At 36.1% G+C, this 13,153-nt stretch overlaps 1 pseudogene; it reads right to left on the bottom strand.

The window, feature by feature from the left end:
• Window positions 1-2,559: 2,559 nt before the first annotated feature.
• Window positions 2,560-3,256, bottom strand: LOC140532292 (NADH-cytochrome b5 reductase-like pseudogene; annotated as a pseudogene).
• Between the last annotated feature and the right edge of the window lie 9,897 nt (window positions 3,257-13,153).

Raw genomic sequence — 13,153 nt, 5'->3', positions numbered from 1 at the left:
ATTTATGCTTTCCTGCATTTGGTTGTAAGATTTTATTCTCTAATACATGGTGAATTTTTGTGAAGGTGCCATGTATAGCCGAGAGAAAGGTATACTCATTTCTATTTCCATTCAATTTTCTCCAAAGGTCTATCATATGTAACTTTTCTAAAATTCCATTCATCTCCTTAACTTATTTATAGCTCATTTTATTGTTATATTTATCTCGCTTTTGAGGAAAAAAAAACCCTGAGGTCATTCACTAGTCTATATTATAATTATAATATAAATATACTTTACTAATATACTATAAATTTACTAATTTACTATAGTAAAATTAGACTAGTGGATGACCTCAGATTTTTTCCTCAAAAATGAGATAAATATATAGTTTTTTATATATAATTATATATAGTTTTCATGTAACTCATTTAACTTTTCCTTTAAGAATTTGGATGCTGTGCCATTTGTTGCATTTTTGTTCAGTATTAATATTAGTTCATTGTCTATGGTACCATTTAGCAAAATATAGTTTCCATGGTTATTTTATTTTTGTCTGCTTTTGCTTTTCTTTCTTTGAGATCATGATTGCCATCTCCCCTTTTTTTAAAAAAAAATATCATAAGCATTATACATCCTACTCCAGCCCCTTACCTTTACTCTGTGTGTCTCTCTGTTTCAAGTGTATTTCTCATAAACAATAAGGAATTTATTGTCTTTAGTAAGTTTTTGTAGCTCTTTTGCCATTTGGCCAATTCTCTTTTTTAAGTGTTTATTTTTTTTGGTATCTTTTTATGTCTCTTTTACTAATCTACTAACTTTTGTTCAAACTTTGTTTCCATCCAAATCATTTTTCACATTTTTCTTATTTGCTTCTTATTTGATTTTTATAACATTTTTTGAATTCTATAAGGATCGTTTTTAAAGGGGAGAAGTGACTTTTACCAATTCACATTTTTCTTTGTGACTTTACATGTAGCTGTTTTGATCTTATTATATTTTTAATTTCTGTTTTGATCTTCCCTGTCAATCTAGTAATTTTCTACAGTCAGGTTCTTTTTTGTTGTTTTCTAGCTTGTTTCTTGAATTTTAATTTAATGTTAAAGTTGGACTTTGCTTCTATGTTAGAAGGGTACTGTCCCAAGTGTCAGATGTTTCTTGCTACTTTTTTTCAGAAGTAGATATAGGGGTCTGTAGTTTTTTGGTGATTCCAACTTTTTCTACTCTAAAGCAAGGTATGGTTACTGCTCTCCTAGTCTATGCTTGGCCAATGTTCAAGAAGGGACCTTGTTCCCCTGTAGCTAGTAGGGTGCTGGGACTATGACCAGGTTGTCTGCTTTCTGGCAGCCACAACTGATAGTGCCCCTTTCCATCTTGGAATTGGGACCAGCTTCCCTACTCCTCACTGAGCAAACACAAAATCTCTCACCCCCAAACCATGTCCAGAGCTCCTGGTGCTATTGTTCCTTTTGGCCCTGTGACTGCAACCCAGAACTATATGTTGGCAATGCAACAGCATCTTGTACCAGGTGCCAGCAAAGGGTGCTGTGAAATCTCCTATTCAACCCCCTATCCCAACATCCATAGACTATACCTCTTGAAGCTGCATCTGCATCCAATACAGCTGTCCTCTAGGATTGCTACCATACCCATAGCACTGCTGCTAGTTTGCATTGCCCTCCATATTTGAACACCACCCCAGTTTTTGCCAACCTCTTGTCTTGGGCTGGAAAATTATTTTACCTGTACTTTTATTAATTTTGCTACATTAGAATTTGATTCAAGATATTGTTTTAGACTTGTTTGTAAGGAAATTTGGGAGAACATGGCTGAGTGCTTCCCTACCCTTCCATTTTGGCTGCACCTTTTTCCAGAAGCTGATCATTTGTTTGTTTTAAGATCAGGGCTTAATTTTATCCATCAAAGCTAAGACTACAATGGGCTGCCTTGTGAGATAGTGAGGTCTCCATCAACAGAAGAATTATGCAGTTGGATGATGACAATTAGTTAGGGGTAGCATTGATTCCTGTTAAAGTAGATGACCCCTGACTTCCCTCCTCAGCCCTGAGCTTCTGTGATTCTGAGATTTGGCCTTAAGGCAGAGTTAAAAGCAATAGGCAGAGACCATATGTAAGGACTGCTGAAGGATCTCTGAAAACACAGGCTGGGGATGAGAAGACACAGAAGGCACAGCCAGTTGTCTGTAAGAATTTGCAAGGTAGAGGGTAGAACTTAGACCAGTAAGTAGAAGATGAACAGAGGCAGATTTCAGTGACAGCAAAATTTCTTGAAAACTTGAACCTGTCTTGCTGATCATGGGCTACCGCGAGAGGTAGTGATTTTTCCATCACCATAGGTCTTCAAATGGAAGCCAGGTCAATCCTCTTTAGGGTTATTGTTGAGAAGACCCCTCTTTATATTGTGAATTCAGGTTGTCTGCTTCTGAATCCAGTGATTTTTTTCATTATAGTAGGGTTTGTTCCCCCTAATACTACCTTAACTCAGAGCCCTGGGCTGTCATTTCCTCAGTTATAAAATGAAGGGTAGAAGGGATCAGTTTCTGTCAGTTTTCTCTCCAGGTCAAACATCTAAATTCCCTTTCATTTTTAGCTGGAGTAAGAAGTAGAACTCGGTTAGGGTGACTCTCTGCAAACATGTGGGCATATCTTGGCTGAATCTGGGTGGACTACAGACCAGAAGTAAATGCTTACTCCAGTAAGAGCTGACCAGCTTCTTGATTAGTAGATTGCCCAAATGAGTCTTTTCTTTTCCAAAGCAATTTTTTCAGAAACTTCTCATGCTTGAGCACAAAGAAGGTTTAAACATTCCATTAGTGAGCCTGATCTTGGAGGAAGTGCCTCAAGTAGATGCACTCAAATGCCTTGAAATAGCTAACAAAGGTGATGAATGTGTTTCATCCTCTTTATTACTCATAGACTCCTTCATGTTAGGCTGAAGGGGCACTAGGCTGGTGCTTGAAGTTAGAATGAGTAGCTCACTGTACCTGTTTATTCTGTAGGGGAAGTGCCCAAAAGATCCTCACCAAAATGTCGTATCACCATATTTTCACAACTTGACATATTGGGACATGAAACCATCTCATAGTACTTAACGAAAATGTCAAAATGCCCCTCAGGATAATTAGTGTATAGGCTCTCTGAGTTTCCTGACAATCCACGGTCTCAGGTAAGATGAGATACTGTCCAGGACTCAGTCTTATGTGACTATTCCTAACTAGTGCAATTGGACTTTGTAGTCTGTCTGTCAGCTGCCCCATGTCACTGATGCCAAAGGGTTGAAATGTTTCCACGTTCAGCTCCAAAGGACAGCTCTCTTAATTCTTTCTGCACAAGAGTATTTTTTGTCTTTTGTCTTTTTTCACTGGGACTTTTTCCCTGCAAGAGCATTCCTTGTGATAGATATTAAACAGGCAGCGTTTGTAAACCCTACAGTAGAATTGGACAGGCCAGACTTAGTGGGTCAGAGTTGCAGCCAGGCTTCCTCCTCTTCATCTTTCTCCTTTTCAGCCTTATATATCATCAGCAGACAGAATCTCTATTCCAGCCCCTCTGTTGGACTCTGTCCTTTATGGGGCATGGGCCAGTTGAGTCTTTTGAAAAAAATGTTTCAAAAATAAGGAATCAAATTACCTTGGCTAAGGCCATTTTCTTCCATAGTGGGCCAGGAAATGAACCAAACAGCCATAATAGTCTCCAGGGTAGAAGCTCTGGAGATAAATTTAGGAGACTACCCAGGACCTAGCCTCTGGTCCAAACTTCGTTAAAGCTATAGAGAAGCATTTGACAATAACCTCCCTCAAAAGCAATGGAAAGGAATATTGTTAGAATATAGACTGAAATATACTATTTTTCACTTCCCCCTTTTTTTATTGGCATCTTCTTGTACAAACAACTAATATGGAAATATTTTACATGATTGCACATGTATAACCTGGAGGTGATTGTTACTGTCTCAGAGAGGTGGTAGAGACAGGGAAGGAAGGAGGAATAGAATTTGGAACTCAAAACTGAAGAAAAATAAATGTTAAACATTTTTTTAATATGCAATTGGGAGAAATTTATATATGTTTATATGTTCGTGCATACACCCATACCTATATAGATATACATACATGCACATATATGTAGATAGACATACACACATAATATCTATGCATCTACATACATGTCTACATGCACATCTATATCAATGGACAGGGAAGCTCTCAAGGACAACATCAGTGAGGTCAAATCTTAGCCAGTTACTGACTGTCTGGAAAACCACCACAGGTAGACCCGGTGAAGAATTGCCAGCATTCTTGTCAAATTCATACTCCTTCACTGGAGGATTGCTGGGCTGCTTGTGAAGTTTAGTTTGGCCCAGAGATTCTTAAAAACAACTACAATGGCAAAGAGTGCATTGTAAAGAATTATTAAAATCAGCAAAATCGTGGAACCTTCTACTCTTATAGTAAATAATGGAATAAAGTCAAGGAATATAGATGGCCAAGCAAATTAGACATTTTCCAAATCTAGAGTTCATTTGAAACAGCTTCATTACATTTGAAGAAATGAAGGGAACACCGATTGAAGCATTATTTAGTTTGAGAATCCTTTCTTTGGTTAATCTATTTGTGAAGGATAAATAATGCAGTGCAGCTTGCTCATTGTAGGCGAATAGGAAAGGATGCAAAATTCTATGGAAAGTGAATGGATGAAAATGATGATTTTTTTAAAAAAAGAAATGAATCATATTAGGCAGTTTATGATTTTCTAGTGTACTAGAGGTTTGATCATCAATGGTAAAGATGCTAACTCTGAAGGGAACTTAATCATTCACCTCTACATTCTCATCTTGCAAGAATAAAATTGAGTAAGCAATGATGTGAGGTGATTTAATATTATCCTTATCCAGCCAAGAATTAAGATGAGTTCCTCCCCACCCCCCAAAAAAAACCTTACATGACCCTTACAATTTACCCATCCTAAATACCTTTGGATTTCCTCCTCTGATCTTAAATCATTGTATACAAAAGGTTCCAAAAGTCCTACTGCAATTTAAAGCTATTAAAGATTAAGTACTTAATCTTAAATAAATAAGCTTAAGTTGTTCTAATCTTTCTGGGAGTCCACACATTTTTTTAGAGGCAGTATAGGGTAGTAGACTGAGAACTGGCTTTGGAATCAGGATAATCTCTACTCAAACTCTCCCACTGATACCTACTGGCCATGTGGCAAATTACTTAACTTCACAGTGTTCCCAGGCAGTTGTCTAAGGCTAAGCTACAAAGCACACACATATCTGTATTAGTAGAGGGAATTTCCTTTATCCATAGTATCACTGGAGTAATTGTTGTCTCCTCTTTCCCCTGCCTCTGCATACATGCAGTACCTTCAAAAAAGAGTAGGTGTGAGTTGTGATGGAAAAATCAGATGTATTCCAAGAAAAATACTGCACAAAACTTTGAAGAACTAGGCAAATGCTAGCTACCATGATTCTTATTCTGAGTTTTCATCAGCCCATTTGGAATATTCTAATACCTTTATAACATAATTTATTATTGTTTGTTTAGAAGTGGCTGTGCTAATATAATTTATTTCCTTTACGAGGTAAATTATTATATGAAGGATAAAACATCATCATTTATCAAGTTATGTTTTCTGCCTTTTGGAAAAAATCTTCTTAAAATTTGTTTATTTATTTTTGTGTTTTCTATTCTCACATAATGAGAATCACTTAAGACTTAAATAGCTTAAGCAGCTACTTTTTAAATTATCTTGCATGCTCTAAACCTTGCCAGTCTTCTCATTTGTAAGACAGTAAAATAATGTGAATGGGATATGTGACCAGCTAAAATGAAGATGATTTTATTATTCATGAATACTTAACCTGAATGCTTTAGTGCCTACATATCCCTATTATATTAAATTATGGGGAAACATAAAACTGTCAGACTGTAGGTGGTAGACTAATATTCCCTATGGATTTCCCTTATGTTTTCATTTTATTTTTGCTGCCTAATTCTAATAAATCTATTTTTGATTCATGTATTTCTTCTATTTCTTTTGTACCTTTTTCAGACTTTGCCCCCTCTGTTTGAAGAAAATGTTAAGATCTCTTCTTTCTTGGCTTAAAAATTACCTTGAGGCATATGTTTGTACATATTCAAATAGGAAAAAAATCTATGAGAATGACTACAGTATTAAAATGTAATGTGGACAAGTTACTGACTGAAGACTTTCTATTTATCACATTGTAATTCACGGACAGATGATTTCATCAGAGTGGAACTCTCTCTAAGGTTACAACTCCCTCATACCTTGGTAGAAAGCTTATGTGATTTGCTACGGATGAAAAAAGGGAAAAAAATAATCATCTCTTCTGGTGGCCACCACAAAAACACACTAGTCCTGAGATGATAGGTATGCAGTTCATGCAGAGATCCATTTTGTCAATCATTCTGTTGATAAGCATCTATCAAGGGCTTTTTGTTGTTGTTTGATCATTTCAGTAATGCCCAGCTCTTTATCATGCCATTTGGGTGTTTCTCGGCAGAGATACTGGAGTGATTTGCCATTTCCTTCTCCTGTTAAAAGAATGGTAAAAACACTCCACTCTCAAAGGGCTCATATCTTAATGAAAGAGACAGACATAAATATATCTAGGGATACTATATATATATACACACACACATATAGATATATAGTATAGATATACTATATATATATCCCATATATATATATATTAGATGAAAGGTAATCACACGTCTGCCCTTTTCTACCATCTATATTCTGCAAATATATATTCACACACACATATATGTATACACATGTATATATATACACACACAAACATGTGTATATATACATGTGTATGCATACATGCATGCATATATGTATACACATTTACATATACAGAGATAAACATATATAATATATATTTTAAGCAATTTTCCATTTTATTTATAGACTAGTCATTCATATTTTCATTTCCTCTGAACTTTTTACATATTATCCACCAACTCCCGTGTATTTAATTGCCATATATTTGCTGGTGATTTTCAAATCCCTTTCCTGCACCAGCCTCTTTGTCAGCCTCCAGTCTCTCATCTCCAACTGACCTTCAGACATCTCAAACTTGATATCCAGGAGACATCTTAGATTCAATATGTCCAAAACAGAACTGATTATTTTTCCTCCTACACTCTTTCCCTTCCTACCTTGTCTATTACTGTAGAGGGCTCACAACTTAGAACCCATCCTGGATTTTTCACTATCTCTTATCCTTTATAGCCAATCTTTTGCCAAGGCTTGTTGATTTCACCTTTGCAATGTCTCTCAAATATGACCCTTCTCTCCTCAGAAACTGCCACCATTCTGGTATAGACCTTCATCACCTCACACATAGATAATTTCAGTAGCTGCTGGTGGGTCTGCCTGACTCAAATCTCTCCCCACTGCAATCCATTTTTTTTTATTCAGCTACTAAAGTAATTTTCCTAAATTGCAAGTCTGATCACCCATCTACTAAATAAATTCTGGTGGCTTCCTATTGCTCCAAGAGCTAATACAAAAGGCCCTTATGGGCATTCAGATCGTTTCATAACCTAGCTCCCCTCTTACTTTTCCTCTTTATAAACATACTCAGAGACACCGACCTCCTGGTTGTTCCATGAACAAGACCCTCATTCTCTTGGTTCCACTTATTTTCTATGGCTGTTCCCCATTCCCAGAATGCTCTCCCTCCTCTGCTTCTATTACTGATCTCTTGGACTTCTTTTAAATCTCAATTCAAATTCTACGTTCTACTAGAAGCCCTCCCCAACTCTTGTTGTTTCTAGTAACTTCTCTCTATTTGTTCCTGTTTATCTAATTTATTATATCTTGCTTTGTGTATATTTGTTTGCACATTGCCTCTCTCATTAGGTTTTTAAGCTCACTGAGGGCAGACTATCTTTTATCTCTTTTTGAATCCCCAATTCTTAGCGCAGTGCCTGAAATATAGTAAGTATTTAAGAAATGTTTATTGAATTGAATCTTTAAGGGACACTCCTTGCAAGGAATATATATAAATATATTATATATATATATATATGCACATAGATATATGTATATACAAAGAGTAAAGTGTAAAAAAGACAAAAATAGAAACCTATCCATGTTTACTAAGCTGTAGCTCCTTTAACATTTTGATGTGTGAGAGCACTGAAACAATCCAATTGTTATATGATTTAAAGCACTTATAGATCCAATTTGTCTTTGACACAGAGAGATAAATGGATTTTATTTCCAAATCCAACCAATGAAGCACTGCTTGATTAACAAAATGATTGGTGAGGAATGATTGATTTAAATAGACAATTGGGAAAAATTGTAGCTACTGATTTCATCATGAAAATGTAATGCTTTAATTTCACCAAGAAATGTAATTATCATGTAATACAAAAATGTAGAACGGTAATGTGGTTATCAATATATTAAATGATCTAGATGTTTCTTTTTTAAGTCTGAATTTGTCCCTCATGGAAGTCGATAAATCATACCTATATGTAGGGTAGGTTAATTGTGTTCTCTGTCTGGATTTTGAAATTGACATATTGTTGCCAGTTTGGATATTCTGTTGGTAAGTAAAAACAAATGTGTTTAGCATTTACTAAGCAACAATAACCGAGTAATATCAGATCATAGTTCCTTTTCCTCCATGATGAGTTCATCACAGGTACAGTCACATCCTGATCCCTCCACTGGAGGTGATTTTCACAGCAATAGGTTAACCACTTCCCGTGGTGTCCGTTTTCCCACTTCAAACTTGGGGCCTTGTGTCCTGAGGTTAAAAGTCTCTTCCTAAATTCTCTCTTTTCCTCACTGCCCCCTCCCCCCAACCTATGTCTGTGAAAGTTGATCTGATGACAACTTTTGCTCCATTTGGCCTAGGCCCATTTTATGATATTTGCCTTGAGTGCCAGAAAAATGATTCATTTTCTAAACCTCTATATCTGAAAAGGTATCTAGGAGAAGACAGACCAGAGTAATTGATTCATACCATTACTGTTAGTAAACGGAGCAAATGAAGCTGCATCTCATTTTTATTTAGTTTGAATTAATGACCACAGGCCCTATTCACATAAATTGACGATGGAAGGCTTCAACATAATTCATTACACCACTGAAGTACAGGGTTAATGTCTATTGTAGTAAAACTAAATTTAGGTGCTGGGATAATGGAAACTCAATTGAGGCCTGCTTCAAATCCTCGATGGAAATAAGAGAGAAGTGATAAATAATAGAGTGAAGAAATGAAATATTAAAATTAAATGATGAACATGGCTGAATGAAGCTCAATATAGGAAAAAGTGCTTAAGACAGAAAACTCTTTTGGCAGGAATGAATTGAACAACTATTGCAATGGAGTCCAACATCCTTAGGGAGATATGCATCTTAATGCAGACTACTACCCAACTGGACCTCATGAGCAAGGCCATTATAAAAGAAACACTGTTTTATTACATATAAAGTCTGTCGTTTTGTTTTTTGTTCTTTTTTCACAGCTACCCTTAAAAAGAATGGTTTCCTTGCTCTTTTTTGGCCTTATTCTGAGGGTAGATGTATGCAAAACAAAGTTATATTTCATTTACCCCAGTACCCCATACAGACACAAAGACAGATGCAATAAAACAGGGACAAACATTGAGAGGGAGGGAGAGACAGAAAGATGAAAGACTGAGAGACAAACAGAACCCCAAAGACAATTTGATTCAATTCAGTAAACATATGTCAAGGGTGTACTATGTGCCAGGTGCTGTACTGAGTACTAGAGATACAAAAAAGAGGTAAAAAACAGCACCTAAAGGAGCTTACAATCTAATAGAAGTTAGGGTTGAAACTAGGGTTCAGGTTGAGATGTGGGTATTTTGTTTTCCAGATAATTTGTACTGCACTGATAATCCTTAATTTTTCTTTTTATTTAATAGTTATGTATTCAACAATTAATAGATTCAAGGCAACATGTTCTGCTTCATCGCCAACATTAAAGTCTTGGTCTTCTGCTACTCCTGCTTCCTCCTCCCGCTTCCTTTAACCAGGCTTCTCAAGGACAATGACAAAGAAGGCAGATATGATTTTATAAATAGTTTAGCAGTCTGAAGTGTTTTTAAAAAAACCTCTGTAGTCCATCCAGTTTGCTTTGCCCTAGGCCAAACATATCCATGTCATCTCTTCATAAATATCCGGCCTCATCCAAAGGAATGGAGACATCTGCCTAGAGAACATATTCAGAATCCCTCCATTTAACTTTGGAGAAACTTGTTTTTTTTTTTTTTCAGCTGTATCGGGTGTGGCTGACTTTTCATGACCCCATTTGAGATTTTCTTGGCAAAGATGCTAAAAGTGGCATGACATTTTCAGCTCATTTTACAGATGAGGAAACTGAGACAAACAAGGTTATGTGACTTGTTCAGGGTCATAGAGATAGTAAGCTTCTGAGGATGAATTTGAACTCAGGTCTTCCTGAGTCCAGGCCTGTGCTGTAGTCACTGGGCCACCTACAAAACTGTGCTGGGATATTTTTAAAAAGCAGAATAGTAATAGCCTGGTTCACATGTTGAAAGTCATGTTTCTCATATTTGAAAAAAAAATTTCAATCATTTAAAAGCAAGTTTTATTAACAAAAAGAAACACTGGGGTTAATATAAGTAAAGTGCGCACTGATTTTATTTGATACAAAGAACTGTAAGTGAGAAGATTTAAAAATTCCTTCAGTCAGGAAAGCAGACAAGCTAGCCCTTTCAATATAAGATCATAGATTTAGAGTTGGTAACTGACTTGGATGCTATATTTGTTCTCATTGAAGGCATCTGACAACATTTCAGAAAATATAGTGCTAAAAAGTAAGGGAATAAACACACAACCCTGCTTGATTCCCATGATGACTGGAAAAGAGCAAGATCACCATCTAGAACCTGTGCAAACATGTCATTATGAAAATGACATACAATATTGACAAACACCGGACAACCAAAATTTGCATGATCTTCTACAAGACTTCATGACTGACAGTATCAAACGCTTTGGCCAAATCTATGACTATTTTGTACTAACTTAGGGTCTGCTCTTGGGATTTTTTCTGGAGTTGTTGGTCAGTATACAGTTCCTTGACCATTCCCTTGCTCTTTCTGAAGCCACACTGGCTCTTGGGTAGATGACCATCTTCCAAGTGAAGGATTAGCCTGTTACTCTGGCAAGAATCCTGCCAGCCATGCCTAAGAAAAGAACCCATCTTTGATTGTCACAGGACACCCTGCTTCCAATTCCTTTTGAGCTATGGAAAGTAGAAACATCCTTGTACTCCTGGGGAATAATCTCCTCTTCCCATATAATTAAGAAGATTTTAGCAAGCTTTGTATGAGCAGTGGATTCCCTGCTTTGTAAGTTTCAGCTAGAATCAGTACCACATGCTTTTTCACATGAGAGGAGTCTAATGGCACTCAAAACCTTCATTTGGAAGTTTGGCTAGAGAGGAAATGACTTCAATCTGAAGTATATGATCAATGACTTCAGAATTGGTGGTGGATGATAGTCTTTTAAGAACACTATGGAAGTGTTTAGCCCATCTCTACAAGATCACGTCCTCATCACTTGCCAAGTGATTCCATCAGCACTGAATATTTGAGATGCTCCTTAGATATTTAGCCCATAATAGCCTTCAAGACATCGTAGAAGACTTTGGATTGTTACTATCAACATAAAACTGAATTGCATCTACCTTCTCACTGGGCTAAGAATTCTGCATCTTTCTTAGCTTTTTTGTACTTTACTTTTGATGGAGTTAAACACTGCTTTCTTAGAAATGGATGAGCCGTCCTGTTGGTAAAACGTGTGGTGTTCTTGTTTTTGAGTTAGCAACTTCTGAATTTCCCCATCATATGCATCAAACCAGTTTTGATGTTTGCAAGTGTTCTGGCCCAGATGAATTAATGCAGTTGCTAAACGAGGAAAGGAGGACCTAAATTTTATATTCAATTTTCCACCCCACCTTTTATTTGTTGTTATTTTTTTTTTTTACCAAATATGAGTTCCAGCAAAGAAACAATATAAGAAACACTATATATAAACACTATCTCTTTATCTATCTATCTATCTATCTATCTATCTATCTATCTATCTATCTATCTATCTATCTATCTATCTATCTATCTATCATCTCTCACTATAAATACCAGGCCTTTAACAAAATAGAAATCAGAGAAAGTTTAAATATGGATATAGATAGGCACACATACAAGCATGTATACATACATACCAGACAATAGAATGAGGGAGCTCTCCCATTTTGAGCAAGCTAACTGTGCTCGATGGAGAGAGTGAGTCCCAGACTTTACATAAGGGGAAACACCCTGAAACACTTCTCATGTAGCATTGTATGGATAGGATCAAGATGGAAAACTCTAGTTTTTCTTTTATTGTCTTTCCAAAGTTTTATTCTTTTTATCAACTAAAATGAGGTTTGTATATTCCCTCTTCTCTTTGAAAGTTGGAAGCCAGAAGCCCTCATAATTCAAAAAGACTGAGGAGAGAAGAGCTCTCTTCATTCCTACTCTTGACAACCCACCTTCCCAGTCTTTTATGTAGGATCAGGTCATAAATTTCCAGCAATGAAGAGTTGCAAAACAATGGACTTTGAGATTCAGATGACATACATGAAATTAATTGTTTATTAAGGCAAGTGTAAAATTTATGTGTGTTCCTACTATTTTTTTCCTGTATCTGTTTTGAGGACCCAATATTTTACATCAGGACTAGGGTTCATGAAATTGTGTGCATATACTATTTAATTAAATAACAATGTATCTATCCATTGTTATCTATCTCTGTGAAATTTAGGTAAATAGAGAGGGATACAGAGATAAATGTATTTCTTTGTAACACTATGTGTTTTATTATATGTATTTCAAACCTTTATTCTGAGAAGCATCCATAAGGTTCACCAGATCTTCTTCTAGATGCCTGAGATTTATTTTCTTTTTATAATGTTTATTTATTTATTTTTAGTTTTCAACATTCATTTCCACAAAATTTTGAGTTTCAAATTTTCTCCCCATCTCTCCCCTCCCCCCACCCCATAACACTTTCCAATGTGATTACCCCTTCCCTCAATATGCTGTCCCTTCTATCATACC

Source organism: Notamacropus eugenii, chromosome 3 (assembly GCF_028372415.1).
Source record: "Notamacropus eugenii isolate mMacEug1 chromosome 3, mMacEug1.pri_v2, whole genome shotgun sequence".
NCBI classification, from domain to species: Eukaryota; Metazoa; Chordata; class Mammalia; order Diprotodontia; family Macropodidae; genus Notamacropus; species Notamacropus eugenii.
The sequence above is the reverse complement of the archived record's forward strand: the minus strand, read 5'-3'. Positions and strand labels throughout refer to the sequence as shown.